We start from the raw sequence: 22,821 nt of genomic DNA, 5'->3' as shown, positions 1-22,821 counted from the left end.
TTGCAAATTAAAACAACAATGAGATACCACTATATACCTATTAGGGTGGCTAAAATTCAAAACACTGACCACACCAAATGCTGACGAGGATGTGGAGCCACAGGAACTCTCATTACCACTGGTAGGAATGCAAAATGGCACAGCCACTTTGGAAGACAGTTTAGCGGTTTCTTAGAAAACTAAATATAGTCTTAGCATACGATCCAGTAAATTGCACTCCTTGGTATTGACCCAAATGAGTTATTTACCCAAATGAGTTGAAAGCTTATGTCATTCAAAAACCTTCACATGGATGTTTATAGCAGCTTCATTCATAATTGTCAAAACTTGGAAGCAACCAACGTATCCTTCAGTAGGTGAATGGATAAATAAACTGTGGTACATCCAGACAATGGAATATTATTCAGCACTAAAAAGAAATGAGCTATCAAGCCATGAAAAGACATGGAGGAAATTTAAAGGCATGTTACTGAGTAAAAGAAGCCAATCTGAAAAGGCTACATACTGCATGATTCCAATTATACGACATTTAGAAAAGTCAAAACCTGGGGCACCTGGGTGGTGCAGTCGGTTAAGCGTCCGACTTCAGCCAGGTCACGATCTCGCGGTCCGTGAGTTCGAGCCCCGCGTCGGGCTCTGGGCTGATGGCTCAGAGCCTGGAGCCTGTTTCCGATTCTGTGTCTCCCTCTCTCTCTGCCCCTCCCCCGTTCATGCTCTGTCTCTCTCTGTCCCAAAAATAAATAAACGTTGAAAAAAAAATTTTTTTTAATAAATAAAGAAAGAAAGAAAGAAAGAAAAGTCAAAACCATGGAGACAGTAAAAATATCAATGGTTTCCAGGGTTGGGGAAAAGGAGCAATGAAAGATCTTTAGACAGTAAAACTATTCTGTTCTGTATGATACTATAACAGTGGATACAAGTCATTATTCACTGTCAAAACCCATAGAATCTACTGCTAATACCAAGACTGAACCATAATATAAACTATGGACTTGGGTGATAATGATGTGTCCATGTAGGTTCATGATTGTAACAAATGTACCACTTTGGTGGGGGATGTTGATAGTGGTGGAATCTGGGTGGGGAGCAGGAGCTACATGGGAACTCTGTGCTTTTTGTTCAATTGTACTGTGAATCTAAAACTTCTCTAACAAATGGAAGTCTATTTTAATAAAATTTTTAATGTTTATTTATTTTTGAGAGAGAGACAGACAGACTGAGTGTGAGCAGGGGAGGGGCAGAGAGAGACAGAGACACAGAATCTCAAACAGGCTCCAAGCTCTGAGCTGTCAGCACAGAACCTGACACAGGGCTTGAACTCACGAGCCCCGAGACCATGACCTGAGCCAAAGTCAGACGCTTAACTGACTGAGCCACCCAGGCACCCCCAAAAGAAAAGTGGGAAGTCAGTAATATTTTTCATAAATAAAGGGAGGAGGAAGGAAGGGCACAAAGACAAAGGACATACAGGGATACTATAAGTGAACTAAATCCTCAAGTATTGGGGCAAAAATCAATAGATAATGTCTAAACTGATAAATCAACAAATGTCCACATAAGTACATTATTTAGCTATATGGAAATAACAACTAGAAGAAATAGCTATAAAGGTTAGAAGTGGTTGTCATGCCAACTAAACATGTGAAGATGCTCTCCTAATAAGACACTGCAAATATCAAAGTACGGAGACACCAGCAAAGGTCTGAAAGGTTGGTTTTTATTTAAATAGAATTGAGGAGGGTGAGAAGAAAGGAACCCTTGAGTACGAAGGTGGTGGGCAAGTACATCCATACAATCTTTTTGGAGGACGGTTTGTCATTAGCTACCAAAACTATAAGAGCACATACTTTTGACTCAGGAATCCTTACAGATAGAGGCACTCATGTGCAGGGAAACATTAGAACAAGGTTCTTTGCTACTTCATTGTAATGTCAGAAAGTTGGTGTAGCTCTCACCGTCCCTGAGTAGGGGCTGGTTAAACCTATCATGATCCATCCCTATCAGGGGATATTGTACAGTCTCCTAAATTAATAAAGCAGTTGATGCACTTATGTGTTAGATCTTCGAGATTCACTGTGAGGCAAAAAAGCAAGGTGCATAGCAATGTAACAGGTCACCATTTCTGTTGTTAAAGTATATTTATATTATATGCTGACATATGCAAAGCATATCTCTGGAAGGGGATGTAATCAATTGGTAAGAATGGTTGCCTTTGGGGAGAGGAGCCAAGTGGTATTTTTGGAAGTGTTTACCTCATGTCTATATTACCTATTCAAATAAATGTGGGGAAAAAAGTGATTGCCTCTAGAGAACTGAATGGGGGTGGGAAGGGTGGGAAGGGGTGGTGCATTTTAATTACACATATAATAAAAGGTATATAATATGCATATTATATATAATATTGATATAATATAGAATATTGATTTACAAACGTTTTCACTACCAAGAAAGAGAGGCAGAGAGAGAGAAAGAGAGGCAGTCTCTGTTGATGTAAGGGTCAAGTGGGGGCAAGCAGCCACTCCTGACCATGGCATGTCCCTGAGCATACCCCATGACAAGGACCAGCAGCTTCCTGTAGTTTTCAGCCCCCCTGCTTTTGTGGCCTCTCTCTGTCCTGCCGGGTTTGAAGCATCCAAGTAACTGGTGACCCAGTTCCCAGGAAACCTCCCATGCTGCCCTTTTGTGAGGGTCCTGGGGGCTGTGGGGCTCTTGGCAGATGCCACATTTGTGTGCACAGAGAGAAGCTGATTCACCTCGTAGCAGGGAGAAAAGGACCCATCAGAATGCAATGAGCTGTCCAGCTGAGGGGCGGCACCCCTCTCCCCACGGGTCTGGGCTGCAGGGCACTGTGCTCTGGGTGGGGGCAGGAGGGCTACTCAGTCTCCCTTCACCCCTGTCTCAATTACCTACTGCTGCATAATGAACCACCCCAGAATATGCAGGCTTAAAATAACAATTTATTATTATCTTTAAAAAAAATGTTTATTTATTCACTTTTGAGAGAGAGAAAGAGCACAAATGGAGAAGGGGCAGATAGAGAAACACACAGTGTGAAGCAGGCTCCAGGCTCTGAGCTGTCAGCACAGAGCCTGACGTGGGGCTCGAACCCACAGACTGGGCGATGATGCCCTGAGCTGAAATCAGAGGCTTGACCAACTGAGCCACCCAGGTGACCCCAAATGGACGAGGTCATTCTGCCAAACAAAGTCACCTGCTGGATTTGAGCCAAGGGTTTCTGAGGGCAAGTTCCCATCTGGAGACAATGAAAAATGTGCTCCTCAGAACAGGACTTTATTTACACCTAATATCTACATTCCAGACTGGGGCCTGGACAGGATGATTGCCCAGGAAGATAATGGAGTCATTAATCTCTGCCCAAGACTGGGCTCCCCCTGCCAACTTCCCATCTGGATGATTAAATCAATTGGCAGTCCCATGTCAGGTCTCCATGGAGTCTGCGGGGCAGAAGGAAAGAGCACCTCTGGCTGCCGCACTTGGCGTCTCCAGAGGGATAGGTTCCTGGGTGACTTTAGGACAAGCCAGCTGAGCCCAGGCTGGGGTTCCTGGCCCTGACTTGCTAGGTTCAGGACTCAGGCAAATATGGACATGTTGGCATGTCAGTGGTTGGGAACAGTTGTCTGAGCTTCTGTGTTTGTGTGGTTGCCCACGGGACCCTTCTATTCTTTCTAACTTTACCCTAAACATTGGTTCCTTTACACCACAAGAGTTCTGCACCCCACAGCTGGTCCATCTCTCCCCCCCCAACTTTTTTCCCTCCTCCATAACTAGCACCAACATGTTTCAGGGGAATGCCCTCCAATCTTTTTTAAGTTTTTATTTATTGTTAGTAATCTCTGCACCCAACGTGGGACTCGAACTCACAACCCAGAGATCAAGAGTCCCTTGCTCTTCCGAGTGAGCCAGCCAGGCGCCCCAAGAAGATAAGCTTTTAATCAACTTGGCCCTCACTACCCAGAGCACAGCCCAGCCTCGGCATCACCTGGGAGCTTGTTGGAAAAGCAGAATCTCAGGCCCCATCCCAGATTTACTGAGCCAGAATTTCCATTTCAACAAGATCTCTGGTGATTTAAACTCATTAGTTCTCAACCCTGGCTGGGCATTAAAAACACCTGAAGAGAGTTTCCTGTAATACCAATACCTAGGATCCTTTGCTGAAATTTCGATTCAGTTGATCTGGAATATGGCCTGGACATCACTATTTTTTATGGTATAACATACATTTAATAAAATACACTAACTTCAGGTGAATAGCTTAGTATTTTTTACACACGTGTACACACCCACGTAACCACCCGGATAATAACGTAACATTTCCCAGAGCACCCCACAAAGTTCCATTTTGTCCCTTCAAGGTAGGGTGATGGGCCATCCCAGTTTGTCCAGGACTGAGGGGTTTTTCCGGGACATGGGACTCTCAGTAGCAAAACAGAGTCCCGGGGAAAATCAGGACAAGTTGCTCACACTCCTTCCAGGTCTATACTCCAGCCCACCTCCAGAGGGAAACATTATCTTGCATTTTATCTAGCAGGTACATTTAAGTGTCCCCCCAGATGACTTTAATGTGCAGCCAGGGCTGACCCAGCAACAGAAACACGTGGGGACCCTGTGAAATTATTGCTGGGCCTTTTACTCCTACACTTTCTAACTCAGTAGGTCTGGAGTGGAGCCAAGAATTTGCATTTCTAACAAGTTTCCCAGGTGATGCTGATGCTATTGCTCTAAGTGCCTTCCTTTGAGAGCTACAGGTCTAAGCCAAGCACAGGAATTCTCCCCTTGACATCCGGGTTTAGGCTTGAACACATTACACACTTCTGGCCAACGGGCACGAGGAGAAGACTTCCCATCACTTCCTGGGATGCACTCAGGTAGTCTGTTAAAACGGTACCCCTGGATTGTGCAAATCCCTAGCCCTGGGATGAGGGTGGGGGCGTGGGGGTGTGGGTCCTAGGTAATATTTTTTCACCGATGGAGAGATGCATGGAAGGGAATGCTCTCTTCTTTTGAAAGTCCAGCAGCGTCTGGGCATGGCCCCTGGAGCTGCCTCATGACCTTGAAACAACAAGCCTGAGGACTAAACACAAACCAAGCAGGGTAGGGGAGAGGAAGGGGGAGAGAGCCTGAGTCCCTGAAGAGACTGGTGAACTACAGGGTCGACCAATCTTATACGACCTTCTCAGGAATGTCTTTCCTTTTGGTTTCAGTCACATATAATTGGGTTCTCTCTGATTTGTGGTCAAAAGCATGTAATACCCTGCTGTTCAATTTGTGGTCCAACAATCAGCAGCATTGGCATCCCCGGGAAGCTTGTTGGTTTCAAATGATGTCTAATGCCCTTTATTCAAAGGGAAACAGTGCAAGCAGCAGAGCATTGTTCCTAAGGGATTAGGGGCAAGCTCGAGTTTTATAGAGCTTAGAAGAGGCAATGGCAACTCGAAACAGAAGGGTGATGGGCTAGGAGGTCCTATTTCTAGGGTGTGGTAAGCTAACTAAAGCAGAGTTGAAGGATATGGCTGGTGCGTGTTAGATTTCTTGACAGGTGCTTCCTGTGAGTGCAGACCCTTCTACGGGCCACCTCCCCCAACTGATCGCTGCATGAAACCACGTCATTGCTAATAATCATATGAAAAGATGCCGTGGCACTGCCTACAGGAGCCCTCCAGCTGAGCTTCCTTTGTGACTCGTTGGTCAGAACTAGACTACATGCTTCAGCTGCCAGTGAGGCTTGGAAGGTGGGTGCCTGGCTTCATTTCTCTCTATTGTGGGAGACAGGCTCTGCCTGCAAAGACCCAAAGGAGTTGAAAACTTATGTTCACACAAAGACCTGCACAAGGATGTTTATGGCAGTTTTATTCATAATTGGCAAAGCTTGAAAGCACCCAAGATGTCACTTAGTTGATGGATTGCTAAACTGTGGTACACCCAGACAGTGGCATATTTTTCACTGCCAAAAAGAAATGAGCTCTCAAGCCATGAAAAGACATGGAGGGAACTTTGAATGTATATTGCTAAGCCAAAGAAGCCCATCTCAAAACATTGCTGGATGATACTAACTATATGTATGTAGCATACTGTATGATTCTAATAATATGACATTCTGGAAAAGGTAAAAATATGGACACAATGAAAAGATCAGTGGTTGCAAGCGGTGGGGTGAGGAGAGAGGTGGATAGGCAGAGCACAGAGGATTTTTAGTGAAAATACTCTGTATGATACAATAATGTTGGATATACAGTCAACCCTTGAAAAATGCAGGGGATAGGGGCACTGACCCTCTGCACAGTCATAAATCTCTGGATAACTTTTGACTCCCCCAAAACTGAACTACTAATAGCCTATGTGAACCAGAAGCCTTACTAATAAAACAATTGATTGGCACTTACTTTGTATATGTATTATATATGTATTCTTACAATAAGGTAAGATAAAGAAAAGAAAATGTTATTAAGAAAATCATAAGATGGGGCGCCTGGGTGGCTCAGTCGGTTAAGAAGATTCTCTTAAGAAGAGAATCTTCTTAAGATTCTCTCTCTCTCTCTCTCTCTCTGTCTCTCAAAATAAATTAAAAAAAAAAGAAAATCATAAGAGTGGCACCTGGGTGTCTCAGTCAGTTAAGCATCCAACTCTTAGTTTCAACTCAGGTCATGATCTCACAGTTCATGAGTTCGAAGCCCACATTGGGCTCTGTGCTGACAGTGGGGAGCCTGCTTGAGATTCTCTGTCTCCCTCTCTCTGTGCCCCTTGCCCACTCACACTTGCTCTCAAGAATAAATAAATAAACATTTTTTAAAAATCATAAGAAAACCATGGCTTGCTCAGCCAGTGGAGCTTGCAACTCTTGATCTCGGGGTTGTAAGTTCAAGCCCATGTTGGGTGTAGTGATCACTTAAAAGTAAATTTAAAAAAAAAAAGTAAGAAAATTGGGGCACCTGGTTGGCTCAGTCAGTTAAGGGTCTGACTCTTGATTTCGGCTCAGGGCATGATCTCACGGTTCGTGAGTTCGAGCCCCGTGTTGGGCTCTGCACTGTGTCAGCGCAGAGCCTCCTTAGAATTTTCTCTCTCTCTCTCTCTGTCTCTCTCTCTCTCCCCCTCTCTCTTTGCCTCTCCCCCACTCATGCTCTCTCTGTTTCTCTCTCTCTCTCAAAATAAATAAAGTACATCTCTTAATAAATAAAAGAAAATCATAAAGAGAAAATACATTTGCAGTACCATACTGTAAAAAATTCATGTATAAGCGGATCATGCAGTTCAAACCCATGTTGTTCAAGAGTCAACTGTATGTCATTATACTTTTGTCCAAACGCATAGAATGTACAACACCAACAGAGAACTCTAAAGTAAACTACAGACTTTAGGTGATTATGATGTGTCGGTGTAGGTGCATGAGAGGCTGTGCATGAGTGGGGGCAGAGGGCATATGGGATATCTCTGCATTTTCCTCTCAATTTTGTTGTAAACCAAAAACTGCTCTAAAATATTATCCTCTTTAAAATAGCCCCCCCCCCCCCCGCCATGGGGCGCCTGGGTGGCTCAGTCGGTTGAGCGGCCGACTTTGGCTCAGGTCATGATCTCATGGTCCGTGAGTTCAAGCCCCGCATTGGGCTCTGTGCTGACAGCTCGGAGCCTGGAGCCTGTTTCGGATTCTGTGTCTCCCTCTCTCTGACCCTCCCCCGTTCATGCTCTGTCTCTCTCTGTCTCAAAAATAAATAAACGTTAAAAAAATAAAATAAAATAAAATAGCCCCCCTCAAAATACATATAGTATGTATAAGTACATAAAAGATCTAGAAAGATATACAATAAGGTTTAACAGTGGAGTTTCTGAGTTACGTAATACTGTTTTATTTATTTTTGTTCTACATTTATGGCTTTCTATAATGCCCTTATTCTGCTCTGATAACAATGAAAGTTTTTTTAAAACTTTTTATTTAAAAACATTTTTTTCTTAATGTTTATTTACTTTTGAGAGAGAGAGACAGAGTGCGAATGGGGAGGGGCAGAGAGAGAAGGAGACACAGATTCTGAAGCAGGCCCCAGGCTCTGAGCTGTCAGCACAGAGCCCAATTCGGGGCTCGAACTCATGAACTGCAAGATCATGACCTGAGCCAAAGTTGGGCGCGTAACTGTCTGAACCACCCGGGGGCCCCTAAACTTTTTATTTTGACATAATTATAGGCTCACAGGAAGCTGCAAGATAGTACATAGACTATCATGTATCCTTCACCTAACTTCCCCCAAGGGTGCTATCCTGTATAATTGTAGTAGGATATAAAAATGAGGGAATGAACTTTGTTACAATACGTTTAACTAGACCACAGACCTCATTCTGTTGTCACCAGTTTTTTGTATCTTTATTTGTGTATGCGTGTACACAAGTATTATTCTATATGTTTTTATTCCATGATAAATAGATTCATATATTCATGCAACCACCACAAACAAGATACAAAGGAATTCCATTGTGGTATCCACTTGGGATTACACTCCTCTTCCCAGTCCCTATACCCAGGCAACCACTAATCTGTTCTCCACCTCTGCAATTTGGTCATTTCAAGAATGTAATATAAATGATCATACATATGCAATCTTTTGAAATTGACTTTTGTCAATAAGCATAATACCCTTGAGATCAGTCTAGGTTGTTGCATGTTATCATAGTTCATAATAAACATTTTTTAATGTTTATTTATTTTGAGGTGGGGAGGGGCAGAGAGAGAAGGAGAGAGAATCCCAAGCAGTCTCTGTGCTGTCAAAAGCCTGATGCAAGGGGGCTCCTGGGTGGCTCAGTGGGTTAAGCCTCTGACTTCGGCTCAGGTCATGATCTCACAGTTCATGAGTTCAAGCCCTGCGTCGGGCTCTGTGCTAACAGCTCAGAGCCTGGAGCCTGCTTGGGATTCTGTGCCTCCCTTTCTCTCTGCCCCTCCCCCTCTCTCTCTCTCTCTCTCTCTCTCTCTCTCTCAAAAATATAAAAACATTAAAAAAAAAAAAAAGCCTGATGCAGGGCTCGAACACACGAATTGTGAGATCATGACCTGAGCCAAAATCAAGAGTCAAACATTTAACCAACTGAGCCACACAGATGCCCCTTTAATAAGAATATATTTGAGTATATATCCCACCTGAACTCTAATATATATGTTTTTTATTAATTTTTTTAATTCCAGCACAGTTAACATAGTGTATATTAGCTTCAGGTGTACAATATAGCAATTCAACAATTCTTTTTTTTAATGTTTATTTTTGAGAGAGAGAGAGAGAGAGAGAGAGAGAGAGAGAAACAGAGCACAAAACGGGGAGAGGCAGAGAGAGAGGGAGACACATAACTTGAAGCAGGCTCCAAGCTCCGAGCTGTCAGCACGGAGCCCAATATGGGGCTCGAACCCACAAACTGCGAGATCATGACCTGAGCCCAAGTCAGACGCTTAACCAACTGAGCTACCCAGGCGTCCTTTTTTTTTTTTTTTAAAGTAAGCTCCACACCCAACATGGGACTTGAACTCACAACCCTGATATCAAGAGTTGCACTCTACTGAGTGAGCCAGCCAGGCGCCCCCGATTCAACAATTCTATGCATTACTCAGTGCTCATCATAAATCTACTCTTTAATCCCCATCACTTATTTCACCCATTCCCCCCTCCCCTCTGGTAACCATCAGTTTGTTCTCTATAGTTAAGAGCCTGTTTCTTGGTTTGTCTCTCTCTCTTTTTTTTCCTTTGCTCTTTTGTTTCTTAAATTCCACATATGAGTGAAATCGTATGGTAGTTGTCTTTCTCTGACTGACTTATTTTACTTAGCATTATATTCTCTAGCTCCATCCATGTTGTTGCAAGTGGCAAGATTTCATTCTTATTTATGGCTGGATAATATTCCATTGTGTATATATCTATCTATATATATATATATCTGTATATATATAGATAGATAGATAGATAGATATCCATTCATTCATCAATCATGGACACTTGGGCTGTTTCCTAATTTGGCTACTGTAAATAATACTGCAATAAACATAGGAGTGCATATATTCCTTTGAATTCATGTTTTTGTATTTTGGGGTACACTGTAGTATGATTACTGGATCATTTTTAACTTTTTGAGGAACCTCCATGCTGTTTTCCACAGTGGCTGCACTAGTTTGCCTTCCCACCAACAATGCAAGAGGGTTCTCCTTTCTCCACATCCTCTCCCAACACCTGTTATTTCTTGTATTGTTGATTTCAGCCATTCTGACAAGTGTGAGGTGATACCTCATTGTAGTTTTGATTTGTATTTCCCTGATGATGAGTGATGTTGAGCATCTTGTATCCATTGGCCATCTGGATGTGTTCTTTAGAGAGAGGTCTGTTAATGTCTTCTGCCCATTTTTTAATTGGATTATTTGTTTTCTGGGTGTTGATTAACATATATGGTTTTAATTCGTGTGTTGTGTGTGTGTGTGTGTGTGTGTGTGTCCCTGTTTCCAAATGTGAGGATAGGATTTGGAAACCACATGTTTGGTTTTATCCCCCATGATAGTCTAGCCCGAAAAATTAACCAGGGAGTTGGTGACTTGGCTGTGAGCTATTTTAGGGCAGAAACTGATGGATAATTATCCTTCTTGTTGCCTCTTTGGCTCAGCTCAATGATTTGGTCCTGAAATGATTCTAATCAAGCACATGGGGGAGGGAGTGCAAGTATTCACTAGGAGCTCGCTCCTCAAAACACATCATATAAAACTAGCATCAGTTTGTGTGTATGTTTTTAATATACACTGGCAGGCATAGAAAGTACATTTAACAACATTGCCTGCAATTGTTGTGGGAAAATGCTAGAAATGAGAGCAGATTATGGTCTGTGCCAAAGGCAGACATGGTGCCTGGAAGGAGCAATCTGCAAGGATCTCTGGGAGACCACTGGCAAAGAGGTTATTTTGGAGTCCTTGGGTTCGAATCCCAGCTCTGCCTCTGTACCAGTCAAAGCCCCTTGGAAAGAGAACAATTCCGGCAGACTGTATTTAGAGAATACCGCAAGTGTGTGTGCAGAATACAAGGAAACCACGAGGGCTAGTGAGGAACGCTGGAAATAGAAGGGGGCACCCCCTACGGGGGTGAAGGAGCCAGGGAAGGAGAAGCTACCATATCCCGGAAGAAGAGTTAGGTGGAGAAGCACCCTGCAGGGTGAGGCCAGGGGAACGGCCAGCTCAACTTCAATTACCACTCCCCCTTCCAATCTCCTATTGAAGCTCCCAGCACGGGCTCTAGCTGTCCATGCTCCAGGAGCACTGAGCAAGGTAGACTAGGGTGAGGAGGCAAGGAAAGACCTTGGCAGAGCCATTAACTACCTGTTTGGTGTAGGTAAATCACTCCCCCTCTCTGGAGAAAATGGAAAAAGCTCCATTTTCTCATCCATAAAGTCGGGATGATAATATTACCTCCTTTGTAGAATTGAGGTAGGGAATAAATTATAACATGTGAAGTACCTAGTGTGGAGCCCGGCAGGACATTTCAATAAATGACAATTACAGATGATGGTCATGACAAGAATGACTTGAGTAGGGAGTAATGGGGCTTAGAGAGAGGTATGCTCTCTATGCATCAGGTACTATGACAAATACCACCACACTTCGTACATAGCTCCTCTTGCTGTAAAATCATCGGGTCAACCTAGGCAGAGCCAAAATTGATGTCAGAACTCCAGACGGCACCAACTGCCACTTTAACACTGGAGAGAAAAAAGAAAAGCTCTCACCTGCTAGGACCACCCCCAACCCAAGCCTTCCCATCTGCAAACTGTGGCCCCGTGGTACAGGTCTGTTTTAGCAAAAGGACCATTTGTTTAAATGAGCCTGCCAAGTGAGAGGATCCAGATTCCTCCTTTTCTCTCTTTTTAAAAAAGCCACAGATATAAATAAGCCTAAGATGGTCTGTTTCTGCCGTGACTAACAGATAAAAGAAAAGACAGTCACCTTCTAAATCGACCAGCAATTAATTAACATTGGGAACTTGGGAGGAATTGATTGGGGGACCTGTCCAATGGGTGGGCCACGGGGCCTGCCAATTCCATCCACCCAGGCTTTGAAGCCAGTTTAGAAACTGTTGGGAAAACCCGAAAAACCCAACTCCCACCCCCTCCCACCCACACCAGACCATCTTGAAGGAAAATACCCAAGTTGACGGAGAAATGAGTTACTCGGAACATACAAAGTCCATCAAATCTTCATCTTAAAGAGTAGATGCCATGTTCCCAAGCCAGGTGCCCCCAAGGAATTAGGTTGACAGATTCAGCAAATAGAAATATGGAATGCCTGGGGCTCCTGGGTAGCTCAGTCGGTTAAGCCACTGACTCTTGATTTCGGCTCAGGTCATGATCTCACAGGTTCATGGGATGATGCCCCACATCAGGATCTGCACTGACAGTGCGGAAACTGCTTGGGATTCTCTCTCTGTTTCCCTCTCTCTCTGCCCCTCCCCTGTGCATGTGCTCTAGCTCTCTCTTGCTCTCTCAAAATAAATACATAAAATTCAAAAAAAAAAAAAATACAGAATGCCCAGTCAAGTGTGAATTTCAGATAAAGAATGAACAATTTTAACTGTGTCCCAAATATTGCATGGGATGCACTTACACTAAAAGATTATTTGTTATTTATCTGAAATTCACATTTAACAGGGCATCAGGTGCTTTATCGGGCTCAGGAATGAATGAGGGCGGTCCTGAAGGGACACAGCCCAAACCGAGCCTGTGGACATAGGCTCAAACTGGCAGCCTCCTGGACATCTGAGGCCCATACATGCGCATTTTCTAAGTCTTCGCAGTTAGTAAAATTGGAATCGGTTGAGAACAGTTTAAGGATTTCTGGCTTCCTTTAAGAATGGGAAGCTCCAGCCATGCTGCTACTAGCCACCCTCCTATGATAACATAATGGGGACAGAAGGGAACGTGGGAAAGTGAAAACTGATCACTGATGTGTTAGATTGAAGGGATTGTGGGTACACTTGTTTCTGGCTGGTTTGTTGCGTGAGTCTAGTGGTGGCACCATTAGTAGCCCACGTTTCAGGCCAGGGGAATGTGCCCTTTCTCAGGCTTCGCTGCTGCACTCGACCCCAGAAGTGCTAGCTGCACCATCTGAAAAGCTCGCCCATCTGCAAGGCCACTACCAGGCCATCTTCCTTCTTCCCAGCACAAGGGTGGAGGCTTTGCTCCCACCAGTTGGAGAAATATGTGCCCACAGTGCCGCCTAGAGACACAGGCTGGAGTTGCAAGTCCTGGAAGGCACCCCTCTCCATCTTCCCTGGCAATTGTGTAGCCATAATTAGAAATGAGGTAGACAAAATCTAGAAGGAGAAAAGAGGAAGATTAAAAGAAACTAAAAAATAACAAGCGTGTGAGAAGTTCCTTCCATGTTCCAAGCAGAGTTATGTGTTCTTTTATGCCTCAAAAGATCCCCAAAGGCTGGATACCATCCATGTTCCTACTTTGCAAATGAAGAAACTGAGGCTCAGAGATGTGAATCATTTGCTCAAAGCTGCATGGTTAATAAAGGGCAGAGCTATGATTCAAAACCAAGAAATGCAAGTCTACAGCCCATGTTTTTTGTTAATACATATATTTTTAATGTTTATTTATTTTGAGAGGGAGGGAGAGCACTCATGCATGTGGAAGCAGGAATGGGACAGAGAGAGAGAGGGATCTGAAGCAGGCTTCATGCTGACAGCAAAGAGCCTGATTTGGGGCTCGAACTCACGAACCATGAGATCATTACCTGATCGAAATCAAGAGTCAGATGCTTAACTGACTGAGCCACCCAGGTGCCCCTGTTGTTAATATTTTTTAATATTATCATACAATGAGGTTGACTTTAGTTTTTCTTCTGGTGCACAGTTCTACAAACTTTGACATATGTATAGGGGCAACTGGTTTTGACTCCATTTTGGCTCGGGTCATGGTTTCACTGAGTTCAAGCCCTGCATCAGCTCCACACTGACAGTGCAGAACCTGCTTGGGAGTCTCTCTCTCTCCCTCTCTCTGCCACTCCCTGCTCCCCCCCCCCCACTCAGAATAAATAAACTTTAAAAAATGTATAAAGTCATGTTACCACCACCACAATAAGGATACCCCAAAACTTCCTTGTGCTATTCCTTTATATTCACATCCCCTACTCATCCTAACTCTGGCAACCACTGTTCCCCATCACTATAGTTTTTTCTTTCCAAGAATATCAAATAAATAGAATCATGCAGTATGTAACCATTTGAGGCTAGTTTCCCTCACTCCGCATATCTTGGGACCCATCCAAATTGTTACCTGTATCACAAGTTTATTCCTTTTTACTTGGGTGAAGATGGTTATAACTAATTGAACACTTAACCTGTGCCAAGGCTATACTAAGCATTTTGACATTATCTCATTTGATCCTCACAGATTCTGAAGAGGAAGGTAATGTTATACCCATTTTATAGATGGGAGATTGGTAGAAGTCACAGGCTGTATGCCAGGGGTCAGGACTAGTCCCAGACTCAGAACCATTTATAAAATTGCTCTGTTCCCAGACAACAAAAAGTGAGGTGTGGGGGAGACAATACCATCTCCTTGCTGGAATTCTGCAAGATGATCTGTGGGTCCTTATCTTTCCCCACAGCCTCCCAGAAATGCTTGTGATTCCATTAATGCAGCTAGTGAGGGTCTCAAGCAAAAGCCCTTGCAAGACAGTAGAGCATAGAAATTAGGGGCCCAGGATGGAGTTCAAATCCTAGCTGTCACTCCCAAGGTGTGTAACCTCAAGTAAGCTGGTAAACCTCCCTGAGCCTCAGTTTTCCTGTCTTTAAAATGGGATAGTAAAAATAAAAATAAAATGGGGTAATAACAAGCAGGGTTGGGATATAGATTAAATAATAATTAACAAAATATCACACATGATAAGCACTCAATGAACACATTTATCCCTATAGTACCCTAACACAGACCTCCTCCCATCTCAGTGTGGCAGGAAGATTTGTTTATTCACTAGATATGTATTGCGTCCCTACTATTTTCCAGGCCTTGGGCTAAATGCTTTGCAGACATGAGTTTAGTGAACCTTACAAATTATCGGAAGTAGATATTGTTATGAACCCCTATTTCACACATGAGGAAACTGAGGCTTGTAGAGGTGAAGTTATTTGCCAGATCCCTCTGCTAGGACAAAGAAGTAAAATAAGACTGAAGCATCAACTGTTTGGTGGGACTGAAGCTAGGGAGACAGGATGCAGAATTCTGGTGTCCGAGACCTACCATTGGCCCTGGAGCTCAGGGAAGCAGTGACAGCAAACCCAAGAAACAAGGTGGGTGGGAGATCTCTCAGGAGCTTCTTTGGTCCCTAGCTGGCAGGCATTTGGGGCCACTTCTTCCAACAAGGAAACCCAGCAAAAGCATTTGAACTTTTAAGAGCCAAAAATTGACTCTTTCCTACATCCATTAGGCGGCATATGAGCTATTGGCTGCACTTAAGAGCCAGACGGACAGGGCTCGAATCCTGGCTCTGCCACTCTTACCAGCTGTGTTGACCTTGGGCAAGTTGTTTCACCTGAGACCATTCCTTCAATTGTCAAATGAGGTTAATAACACAGCCTGCCTCACAGGGTTGTTGGAAGAATATTTTATTACATGTAAAGAACTGTAATTAACACATAGTGAGGGCTCAGTAAATGTTAGCCGTGGTTACTATGATTATTACTGCAGGGGCCGGTACCTAAGAGGGAAGCAGACCATGGGGAGGCCTGTGGTGACCTGGAAAGCGCAAGGGCATCCCTGCCCAAAGGGATGGATGTTATTCAGCCACAGTCATTATTACCAGATAGGAAAATGAGTCCACAATGACCAGACCTTCCAATTTTCCACTCAAAGCCACGCTGGCCTCCTTTCTACTCTCAACACAGCAACCAACAGGCATGTTTTTGCCTCAAGGCCTTTGCACTGGCCTGCAATATACTATCCCACTGATATTCACACAACTTACCCTCTGATCTAGTTCAGCTCTGTACCCAAATGTCCACCTTGACATTTCCATTCTTATCCCTTTTCCCCACCGTAATGGGTTTTCTCTATTGTATTCATCATTAAATAACAGGCTACTATTTTTTTTAAGTTTTTTACTTTGAGAGGGCGAGAATGAGCGAGGGTGGGGCAGAGAGGTGGGGAGAAAGACAGGCTCCACACTGTCAGCAGACCCCGACACAGGGCTCCATCCCACGAACCACAAGGTCGTGACCTGAGCTGAAACCAAGAGTTCAACCAACTAAGCCACACAGGCACCCCAACACACTATTATTTTTTATTCTTGGCCATTTTTGCCTTATTGAGCACCTACTATATGCAAGGAATAGGTCTGGAAACTGCAGAGGATAAGAACAGAAAACCCTCCTGTTCTAGTAGAAGGCAGTAAGTTGGAGAGGACAAAGGAGGGGCACTTTGGAATCAAACACATCAGTTGGTGACCCAATTCTGTCTCTTGTATAGAGCTGGGGAACTGACTCTTTGAGCGTCACTCCCCCACCTGTACAATTGGGGTAAGAATCATGCCAGGTCTCTCCTCACTGGGCTGTTGTGATGAGTAACAAAGTGTGCATGTCAAGTGCTTTAGCACAGTCCAGCCAAAAGGCCAAGTGTGTGATTCATTCTTTCATTTAACAAATATTTAGTGAGTGGCCTACCACATGCCAGGGACTGTGCCACTTGCTGTGGAGGGGCTACCAAGTGAAAAGTTGCTACTTACATGGAGTTCTGGTTTAATAGGGGCAGGGGTGAGGGAACACTGACAATACACTATATACACATACTATGTATATATACATATATATACATACACACACACATACTATATCATATATATATACACACACTATATATATTAAAAATGTCACATATGCATAGGTACTATTTATTAGGCAGTAGTAATATGAAAATAAAATACAGGCTAAAGGAATAGAAAGGGAACAGATTATTTTAGATAGGTCCCCAGAGAGGGTGACATTGAATAAACAGCTGATTGAGACAAGGGAGTGAACCAGGCAAAGATATGAAGAGGCTAGGATTGGTCACTCCAGGCAGAGGGAACATCAAGTCCAAATGTTCTGAAGTAGGAGTGATCCTTAAGTGGAAGGAAGTTTGATGGCTGAGACAAAGGGATGGGAGGTCAGAAATCAAGGAAGATGGTGCGGGCTGCTGACTGGCTTCTACTCTGCGTGAGGTGGGGACGCTGGACGTGGAGTGATTCTTTGGTTTTCAAGATCACTCCAGCTGCATAACAGATCTTAAGGGGGAGTGGTAGTACAAAGGACAGTAATGAAAGCTTGGGGGATGGTTTGAATCAGCAGTGACAGAAACAGATGGTAAGAGGGGCAAACTTCAGATGTAATTTGAAGACAGAAACCAATAGGATTCACACAAGCAAAATGTCAAGGGTTAATTCCCAAGGTTTTCAGCCTGAGCAACTAGACTGAAGGTGTTGCCAATACCTGGGATAGGACTGTGGGAGGGGCAGTGGGGTGGGGATCAGTTCAGCTTTTGAAGTTTAAATTGAATACAGGAAGGGGAACACAAGTCTGGAAATGTAGCTTGGGGACCAGTTTCTAATGTGCTGACAAGAAATTCAGGAAGGTCAGCTGGCTGAATTCAGGGACTTAATCTCAGAATTTGTCTGGGGAAAGATCTGCTCCCCAATTCAGTCCATGGCTGGAGTCCACCTTGTTGCATAGATGTTTCACAGGAGAGCTTGCTTCAACAAAGCAAGCAAGCTGAAGACAGATATGAAGGGAACTAGCTAGAGAATTAGCAAATCAGGAATCTAATCTCCAGTGACCTACCCTCTTCTGTGGTTTTCTAGTCACTGGAATCACTAGGTCCAACACACTCCAGGAGAGGTGATCACCGGAGTGAATACCAAGAGCTAGCTTATAAGACACAATAGAAATGGCCCAGTGTGGAATGCCATCTTTCTCAGGTTAGACTCTTAGGACATATGTTACAATTATTGGGCAAGGGGAAGAAACACTAGGAGGAGACAAAGGAGAAGGAAAATTGGCCAGTCTGCTATTTTCCAAATCAAGTATAGCCCCAATCCCATTTACTAATCTCATTAAGTCACCTATAAAGCAAAGAATCTACTTGTCCAAGTTTGGGATCTGCCCTCCATTTGCTGTCCCTGGAGTTTGACCCCTGTAGACATTTTGTTAATTACCCCTGGGTTCAAGGTTTATCTGTTAACCAACTATAAGAGCATTTTTATTTGAAGAATTTTATTTTCTTACTCCAGATTGGGAAGATACAAGTTAGAAATTTTACCACAGTTCAACAATAATTCTTTATTCTTCAAAATGCACACAGGCCCCTAGACAGTCTTCAGGTTACACAAAAGCCTTGTGAGACTGATTCATCCAGAACTATTAATTATCCTTTCTCAGAAAAGCACAAGGTCAAGGCCAATCTTTTTCGAGGCTTGTATTCAAACTCCAGTTGAGAAAGTCCTTAAAAAAAAAAAAAAAAAAAAGATTACAATCAGTAATACTGACATGTAATTCTGATATAAAATGCTCCTTGTTTAGGATACAAGACATCTGGTTAAGACTTCAGGAACTAGGTGGATGTACAAATAAGTACCGAACATTCTAGAAGCAAGCTGCCACGTTCAAGAGGAGGTCCATGTAGCAAGGATTTTCTTACAAAGAAAAATCCCAATTGAAACATGACCTGGAGCTTCCTGCTTTTTTGTATTTTCTGCCAAGACAGACAGAATTAACTTCATTTTTTCCCTTCTTCCAAGACCTAGCAGTACCAATAGGTTAACAGTCTTCAATTCTCCCCTCCTGTTTTATACACCCACTTGGGAAATAGGTTCCTAGGTTATTCCCTAGTGGGCAAATGCAACACCACTATGGGGGGGGGGGGGGAGAAGCACATTTAACCTTCTTACAAGGGGACTGACAAATAATGCCATTTGCAGAAACCTCACCTGTTATGGGACAGACTGAAACAAGCAGATCAGTCTACATCAATCGACTTACTGCCCTGTGCCTCACAGGGCTGCGGACCTGTAAGAAGTTAGCAGATAAAACCAAGATAAAGGACCCAATTCCTGGGAGGAAAAAAGCAGAGCAAGCTCAAACCCCACTAAAAACAAAACCCACATAGAAGGATAGAGATAGAAGTTATCTCTGGGGCCAAAGCATCAGACAAAACACTGGCTAATGGTTCAGTTAGATCAACAGGGTCGATCTGATGGGGAAAAAAGTTATGTCATCACCTGCAATGGCCAAATTTGAGTTAGAACGGAACACGAGGAGGACAATCCCCACATTTGAAATTAAAGTGAAAAGTAGGGTGCCTGGATGGCTTAGTTGGAAGAGTATGCAACTCTTGATTTCAGTGTCCTGAGTTTGAGCTGCATGCTGGGTGTAGAGATCACTTACAATTTAAAAGAAAAGCAGTTACTACCTCTCCCTTCTCCAGATCCTGTGTCTACTCAGCCACGTGGACATCACTTACCAAGCCCTTCCCACTCCTGGTCCACTTGGAAGCCTGCTTTCTGCCAACAGTAAATCTGAGATGGAAAAAAAACAGGAGGTCCCAATCAGCTAGATGCCCAAGGGTGTGGGGAATAGAGGAGCTGCTCCAACTGGCATATCAGACAAAAACTGGCTTAGAAAAGTTAGATCAACATGGTCGATCTGTTGGGGAAAAAAGTTCAGTCATCATATATGCCAGCAGGGAGCTCTTGTTCTCGCAGAAAAAGGACTGAACAAGGAATATGTGCTTGATCTACTTCTAACACCTGCATTGTCAACGTTTGAGCACACCTGTATTCTGTTGGCAGTAACAACTGAGACACCCCTGCTTTCTGAGGGTGTACTTACAGAAACACTCTGGGACTGCAAGTTTTAAGAAAAATCTGTCCCCCCAGTTAAGTCCTACCCTTAAGAGGTCATTCCTGGACTCAAGTGAATTTAAAGGGTACACAGTGCAAGACTAGCTTGAGCGTCTAGGTCAACACACTTCGCTTTTCTTTAAAAATAAAAAAAAATCCTTACGTGGGGCATCGATCTGGCTGGCTGGGTTGGTAGAGCATGTGACTCGATCTTGGAGTCGGGAATCCAAGCTACACAAAGGGTGTAGAGACTACTTAGAATCTTAAAGTCTCTCGTAACTACACCCCCACCCCCGCACTGCCTCCTGCCAGTCTCTCCCTTGCAGTGTATTCCATCTCCCTTGTTCTGCCTTAGGTGAACCCTTTTACCACCAGCACACACAGCCTCGGCCTCCACCGCACCAGGCTGCCCCATGCTCGTGTTATCCATCCACTTGGAAATCTAAGTGCACACAACGGTGTATCACAAAAACGAAAACCAAAAAACCCACATCACATGTGAAGAAACGGGACCCAAAAATGTGCTTTCAGGAGCACTAAGGCATTTAACAATGAGCTAGGGGCCCTGGGGTGGCTCAGTCAGGATTCTCTTACCCCCTCTCTTGGTCTCACCTCCACTCCCACGTACTCTCAAAATAAGCCTTAAAAAATTAGCATCTATTCACCTTAAAGAGATCATTCCTTGGATCATCTGGGTGGCTCAGTCAGTTGAGCCTCGTAACTCCCGATTTCTGCTCAGGCCATGATCTTACAATTCATGAGATCAAGTCGCTCATCTGGCTCTGCACTCAGGGGAATGCTCTCTCAAAATAAACATTAAAAAAGACAGAGAGAGGCACCTGGGTGGCTCAGTCCATTGAGCATCCTACTTTGGCTCAGGTCACGACTCAGTTTGCGAGTTCCAGTCCTGCATGGGGCTCACTGCAATGGGCGCGGAGCCCGCTTCAGATCCTGTCTTCTCTGTTGCTCCTCCCCCACTCACGCTCTGTCAAAAATTAAAGTCTTCATTTCTTTCCTCCCCCCAAGTCTGCTTAGCAGGTGAAAAGGCTCCCCACAGCACGCATTTCCTACAATAGGCCAGGAGACCTATGCTTACCCCAAGTCAGGAGACCGAAGGCTGGAGACGTCTACGTGGGGGTCTCTTGGAGGCCCAGCAGCGAGTGCCTCCCTCCTCCAAGATCCATTCGGTAACCTCTGATCGCGCTAACCTGCGAACCAAAAAAGGGGCATCAATCGCCATCCTTCCCACGGTTGGAAAAGAATATGGCCGGGCCTCGTGAGGCTGGTGTATCAGAACTAACTGGCAAGTGTTCAAAGACATCACCATTGTCGATCTGATGGGGAAAAAAGCGAAGTCATCATTTACACCAGCCAAGGACTCCTCAGGTCCGCAGGCAGGCGCGGATTTTTCCCAGTTTAAACGTCTCCTCAAAGCCTTAAGGCCCATTTAAGGTCAGTAGAGAGAGACCGGGCAGGGGCGGCAGCAAAGAGGAAAAAGGAGGAACAGAGATCTCGAAGAGAAAACAACAGGATCTCCACTCACCACACACAGTAGCAAACCCGAGTTTCCGGGCCCAGACTTCATCGGATGGGTCGGATGAGGTAGGACCCAACACGAGGTAGAAGAACCAGGGCCAAAGACGCAAAGGAACGAGAAACGCCCTAGACCTCTCTTATATAACCAGAGGAGGCTCTCGCGCCTGCGCACTGTGCCGGTGGCACTTCCCGTTCCCTCCCGCGCCACGCGGGGCTCTCTGGGAAATGTAGTCTCGGAGTCGCCAGGGCGAAGGCTGTCTTATGGTTGTCAAGGCCGCCCTAGCCCCGCCCCCTTCCCGGTACACTCGGGGCAACAAGGGCTCGTCGGCCTCGCCGCCATGTCGCGCTTCACACGCACCAAGCCCCCCGGCGGGTTCCCCCTCCTCCGGGGCGGGCTCAGGCCTGCGACGGCCCTGGGCGCTGTTAACCCGCCCTCCTCAGTCCCCTCCCCTCAGCCGCGCCCGCCCGAGCCCGCCGGCCCCGCCGCCGTGGGGAGCTGAGGCGACACCAGTCCGTCCACCTGCCCCTGCCGGGCCTGAGGGCGGAGGCGCCGGCAGAGCATCAGGGCCCGGCCCCCTCGTTCGCAGCCCAGAGGTCCCCTCCTCCTCCTCCTCCTCCTCTTCCTCCTTCTCTTCCTCCTCCTCCTCCTCCCCCCCGCCCCCGCTCAACTCCACTGTTTCCCCTCTTCCTCCTCCCCTCCTCTCGGCCCCTCGCCCCGCCCTGTGTCTGCGGGGGGAAAGGAAACCGAAAGTGCGCGGCGCCGGGCGGGGCCGCGGACCAGCCTGGGCCGGAGTCCGAGCACCAGTCGCGGCGGCGGCGGTGGCTACGAGAAGAAGCGTCGGAGCCGGGTGAGTGACCCCCCCCCCCCCGTCCCGCGCCCCGGCCCCGAACCTGCTTCTGCCCGCCGCGAGCCTCGGCGCCCGCGCCGCCCCGCCACTACATCTGCCGCCACGAGCCCCGGCGCCCGCCTCAGCGTCCCCGCCGCCTCTTCAGCCCCCAGTGCCCCCTACCTGCCTCAGCATCCCCGCCGCCCCATCACCCACCTCAGAGCCCCAAGTGCGTCCCTCAGAGCCCCACCACCCCCTCGGCGCCCCCGTCGCCACCTCTGCCTCCGGCCCCATCAGCTAGTTCCGCCTCCCACCCCCATGTCTGCCCTCATTTTCTGCCCCGGCCGCCCCCTTCGTCTTCCTGTGTCCTCCCCGGCCACCGCCTCCTTCACCCTCAGCACCTGGGTTCCTCATCCCCCTTTCCAACACCGGCCTCCCCCCCCCGCCCCCCCCCAGCGGGGCTCAGCCAGACCTTCTTGAAGCCCCCCTACCTCCCTGCCATTTCTGCCCCAGCCTAGCCACTTCCCGGTCCTAACCCTAACCCCCCCCCCGTGCCCTCATTTTCTG

General features: G+C 45.7%; 1 protein-coding gene, 1 long non-coding RNA gene and 3 other non-coding genes across 6 annotated transcripts in view; 1 reads left to right on the top strand and 4 right to left on the bottom strand.

The window, feature by feature from the left end:
* Window positions 1-18,249: 18,249 nt before the first annotated feature.
* LOC121019909 (uncharacterized) lies at window positions 18,250-21,569 on the bottom strand. Of its 2 annotated transcripts, XR_005785812.1 has the most exons (6): window positions 21,435-21,569; window positions 20,988-21,099; window positions 20,055-20,122; window positions 19,513-19,567; window positions 18,980-19,058; window positions 18,250-18,494 (listed from the first exon to the last, which is right to left on the bottom strand). It is a non-coding gene; the product is annotated as an uncharacterized LOC121019909 (long non-coding RNA). The 2 variants fall into 2 exon arrangements; XR_005785811.1 differs by lacking the exon at window positions 20,055-20,122.
* LOC121020136 (small nucleolar SNORD12/SNORD106) lies at window positions 19,187-19,280 on the bottom strand. Its single transcript, XR_005785968.1, has one exon. It is a non-coding gene; the product is annotated as a small nucleolar SNORD12/SNORD106 (small nucleolar RNA).
* LOC121020135 (small nucleolar SNORD12/SNORD106) lies at window positions 19,642-19,732 on the bottom strand. The gene has a single exon (XR_005785967.1). It is a non-coding gene; the product is annotated as a small nucleolar SNORD12/SNORD106 (small nucleolar RNA).
* LOC121020134 (small nucleolar SNORD12/SNORD106) lies at window positions 21,173-21,263 on the bottom strand. Its single transcript, XR_005785965.1, has one exon. It is a non-coding gene; the product is annotated as a small nucleolar SNORD12/SNORD106 (small nucleolar RNA).
* A 479-nt stretch (window positions 21,570-22,048) lies between the features above and the next one.
* Window positions 22,049-22,821, top strand: part of ZNFX1 (zinc finger NFX1-type containing 1) — a 27,165-nt gene continuing 26,392 nt past the window's right edge. The window contains exon 1 of the mRNA XM_040459711.1: window positions 22,049-22,275. The gene's annotated coding sequence lies outside the window, so the exon portion shown is untranslated. The remainder of the gene's footprint in view (window positions 22,276-22,821) is intronic.

This window comes from Herpailurus yagouaroundi, unplaced genomic scaffold, assembly GCF_014898765.1.
Source record: "Herpailurus yagouaroundi ecotype Mexico unplaced genomic scaffold, PumYag 246, whole genome shotgun sequence".
Classification (NCBI taxonomy): domain Eukaryota; kingdom Metazoa; phylum Chordata; class Mammalia; order Carnivora; family Felidae; genus Herpailurus; species Herpailurus yagouaroundi.
This window is presented reverse-complemented; position numbering and strand designations above follow the sequence as displayed.